Genomic DNA, 4,875 nt, shown 5'->3' on the forward strand with positions numbered 1-4,875 from the left:
CCCAATTCATTTTTCCATTCCATCGCCTAATGTCCTCTATGTTATTCCTTATGCTCCTCAAGTATGGTCCATATATACAATGGAATATTATGCCTCCATCAGAAAGGATGAATACCCAACTTTTCTATCAATATGGACAGGACTGGAGGAGATTATGCTGAGTGAAATAAGTGAAGCAGAGAAAGTAAATTATCAAATGTATGTTCTTTTGCAAAATGGCCCTAAGCCCTTTTTTTAAAAAAATTGCATTGGATTTTTGGTGTTAAATTATGTGAAGTTCTTTATAGATTTTGGATATTAATCCCTTATCAAATATATCGTATGCAAGTGTTGTTCTTATTGGTGAAGGCTGCCTTTTTATTTTGTTGATTTTTTGTTTGCTGTGTAAAAGTTCTTTATTTTGATATAGTCCTAATTGTCTATTTTCTCTCATTTCCCTGACCTAAGAGATGTATCTAGTAAATGTTGCTCTAGCTGATATCAGAAAAATTAATGCCTGTGCTGTCTTCTGGGATTTGTGTGGTTTCCAGTCTCATGTTTAGGTGCTTAATCCATTTTGAGTTATTTTATACATGGCATTAGAACATACATAATACAGTTTATTCTTTTACAGTGTAGTTGTGCTGTGCTCCCAGCATCATTTTTTGATGAGACTATCTTTTTTTTTTTTTTAAAGATTTTATTTATTTATTTGAGAGAGAAAGAGAAAATGAGAGCGAGAGAGAGAGAGAAGAGGTAGGGGGAGGAGCACAGGCAGAAGAAGATTTGCCACTGAGCAGGGAGCCTAATGCGGTACTCAATCCTAGGACTCTGAGCTTAACCCACTGAGCCACCCAGGGCCTGCAACTTTTCCCTCATTTCCCTCAATTTCTCCATTTTCCCTATCTTTCCTAGGCAACTATCTTGCCTTGTTTGTTATAGATCAACATTCCAAATACATTCTACAAGGTCAGCATTGGTTTGGTTTATTTCTGGGCTCTCTATTCTGTTCTACTATGTATGTGTCTTTTTTGGCCAGTGCCATACTGTTTTGATGACTACAGATTTGTAGTATATCTTGAAATGTGCACTTATGGTCTCTAGCTTTGTCCTTTGCTCTTGGGATTGCTTTGTCTATTTGGAGTCTTTTGTATTTCCATACAAGTTTTAGGATTATTTGTTGTAGTTATGTGGACTAGATATGTTCTAGTTATATGGACAACATAAATGTTGTGGGTATTTTATTTTATTATTTATTTATTTATTTATTTATTTTAAAGATTGCATTTTTTAAAAGATTTTATTTATTTATTTGACAGATAGAGATCATAAGTAGGCAGAGAAGCAGGCAGAGAGAGAGGAGGAAGCGGGCTCCCTGCTGAGCAGAGAGCCCGATGCGGGGCTCGATCCCAGGACCCTAGGATCATGACCTGAGCCAAAGGCCTTAACCCACTGAGCCACCCAGGTGCCCCTGTTGTGGGTATTTTAAATAATTTTAAATAAACATTATATTAAATCTGTAGATGACTTTGGGTAGCATGGACATTTTAACAATATTGGTTCTTTCAATCCATGAAAATGGATTTTTTTTTTCCATTTGCTTGTTTATCTTTATTTTATCAACATTTTATAGATTTTGGAACACAGGTCTTTTATCTCCTTGATTAAATTTGTTCTTAAGTTATTTTTATTCTTTTTGGTTTAATTGTAAATATTATTATTTTCTTAATTTATCTTTCTGCTACTTTATTAATAGTGTATGGAAACACTACTGATTTTCATATATTAGTTTTGTATACTGCAACTTTATTGAATTCATTTATTACTTTTAGTAGTTTATGGATGGAGTCTTTAGGATTTCCTATATAAAGTGTCATGTCATCTGCAAATAGCTGCAGGTTAACTACTTCTTTACCAACACAGATTTCTTTTCTTTCTTTTTCTTATCTAGTGCCATGGCTAGGACTTGCAGTTTTATCTTAGATAGTAGTGAGAGTGTATATCTTTATCTTGTTCCTGAACTTAAGAGGAAAAGCTCTCAGGTTTGTTTGTTGTTGTTGTTGTTGTTGTTGTTGTTTTTCTTTTTTTTTACCACTAAGCTGTTAATTGTGGGTTTTTTCACATATGGCCTTTATTATGTTAAGGTATGTTTCCTTTATATCCATTTTGTTGAGAGTTTTTTCATGAACGAATGTTGAATTTCGTTAACTGCTTTTTCTACATCTGTTGAGATGATCACATGATTTTCATCCTTCATTTTGTTGCTATGTTGTATCACTTGGATATGCAAATACTGAACCACCCTTTTATCTCTGGGATAAATCCCACTTGATTATGATGAACATCCTTTAAAAGTATTGTTGAGTACAGTTTGGTAATATTGTGTTGAGGATTTTTTCATCTATCTTATTAGGGATATTGGCCTATAGTTTTCTTTTTATGTGGTGTCTCTGTCTTGTCTTGGATTTTTGTTTGTTGGAAGGTTTCTTTTTTTAAATTTATTTTTTAAATTATGTTACTGAGTCAATTATATCAGTAGTACTTGATCTGTTCAGATTTTCTATTTTTTTTTTTCCTGATTTAGTTTTGGAAGATTGTACGTTCCTAGGAATTTATACATTTCTACTAGGTTGTCCAATTTTTTGACATACAATTTTCCATAGTATTCTAATTATTGTATTTCTGTGGTGTCAGTTTTTACTTCTCCTTTCTCATTTCTGATTTTATTTAGGTCCTTTTTCTTTTTTACTTGATGAGTCTGGCTAAGAGTTTATCACATTAGTTTAACTTTTCAAAGAACAAACTCTTGGTTTGATTATTGTTTTTTATTTTTTGTTTCTGTCATTTATTTCTGCTCTAAGCTTTATTATTTCCTTCCTTCTACTCATCTTGGGGTCTTGATATTTGTTTTCTCTTCTTTTTCTAATTACTATAGGTATTAGATTGTTTATCTGAGGTTTTCCTTGTGTCTTGAGGTAGGAGTATATTACTGTTTATTACCCTCTAAGAGCTACTTTTGCCTCATCACAAAGATGCCGGACCATTATATTTTCATCTCATTGTATTTTTAAATTTCTGTGATTTCCCCAATGACCTAATGGATGCTTAGTGTTATGTTATTTAGTCACCAAGTGTTTGTGTTCTTTCTTTTTTTCTTGTGTTTGATTTTGAGTTTTATACCATTGTGCTCAGAATAAATGCAAGGTATAATTTAAATCTTCAAAAATTTCCTTAGGATTGTTTTGTGGCCTACCGTGTGATTTATTCTGGAGAGTGTTCCAAGTGCACTTGAAAAGAATATGTAATCTGTTGTTCTCAGATGGAATATTCTACATACATCTGTTATGGCCATCTGGTACAGTGTGTCATTCAAAGGCACTGTTTCATTGTTGATTTTCTACTAGGTTGATCTATCTGCTGATGTAAGTAGGGTGTTAATGTCCCCTAGTATTATTGTATTATCATTGATTTCCCTCTTTATGTCTATTAATATTTGCTTTATGTATTTAGGTTTTCCAGAGTTGGGTGGATTTACGATTGTCTTATCTTTCTGGATTGATTTTTTTTTATCATTAGGCAATGTCCTTCTTTGCTCTTTTTCAGTCTCTCTTAGTTTATCTTGTCTGATGTAAGTACTTCTTTCCCAGCTTTTGTTTCCACTTGCATTTGCATTGTAAATATCTTTCTTTTCTAAATTTTTTATTTAAAATTATTTATCATAAAGTGTTTTATTACTTTCAGAGATAGAGTTTAGTGATTCATCAATTGCATATAACACCCAGGCCTCACTACATCAAATGCCCACCTTAATGCCCAAACCTAATTACTTCATCTCCCACCCACCTCTTCTCCAGCAACCCTCAGCTTTTGCTATAGTTAAAGAGTCTCCTATGGTTTGTCTACCTCTTTGATTTCATCTTATTTTCTTTTTCCTTTCCTTCCCCTATGTTCATCTGTTTTGTTTCTTAAATTCCATGTATGGGTGAAATCATATGATCTTTGTCATTCTCTGATTGACTTATTGCACTTAGCATAATATCTTCTTAGTTCCATCCATGTTGCTGCAAATGGCAAGATTTCATTCTTTTTGATGGCTGAGTAGTATTTCACTGTGTATATATACCACCTCTTCTTTATCCATTCATCTATTGATTGACGTCTGGGTTGTTTCCATATTTTGGCTAGTGTAGACACATATTTGTATCCTCTGGATAAATACCTAGTAGTGAAGTTGTTGGGTCATAGGGTAAATCTGTTTTTAACTTTTAGAGGAACCTCCATACTGCTTTCCAGAGTGGCTGCACCAGTTTGATTTCCTACCAACAGTGTAAGAGGTTTCCCCTTTCTTTGCATCCTTGCCAAAAACTTTGTTTCCTGAGTTGTTAATTTTAGCCATTCTGACTAGTGTGAGTTTTGAATTTGTGTTTCTCTGATGTCAAGTGATGTAGACTGTGTTGTTGGCCATTTGTCTTCTTTGGAGCAATGTCTTTTCACGTCTTTTACTAATTTCTTAACTGGATTATTTGTTTTTTGGGTGTTGAGTTTGATAAGTTCTTCATAGATTTTGGATACTAGCCCTTCATCTGATAAAACATTTGGAAATACCTTCTTCCCTTCTGTAAGTTATCTTCTAGTTTTGGTGACTCTTTCATTTACTGTGCAAAAGCTTTTGATCTTGACGAAGTGCCAATAACTTTAAAAAAATATTTATTAGAGAGCAAGCATAAACAGAGGATGGGGTGAACAGAGAGAAAGGGAGAAGAAGCAGGCTTCCTGCTGAGCTGAGAGCCTGACACAGGGCTCAATTCCTAGACCTTGGTATTATGACTTGAGCCAAAAGCAAATGGCTAATGGACTGAGTCACCCAGGGGCCCACCAAATAGCTCATTTTTGCTT

The sequence above is a fragment of the Lutra lutra genome, chromosome 3 (genome assembly GCF_902655055.1).
Source record: "Lutra lutra chromosome 3, mLutLut1.2, whole genome shotgun sequence".
Taxonomy (NCBI): domain Eukaryota; kingdom Metazoa; phylum Chordata; class Mammalia; order Carnivora; family Mustelidae; genus Lutra; species Lutra lutra.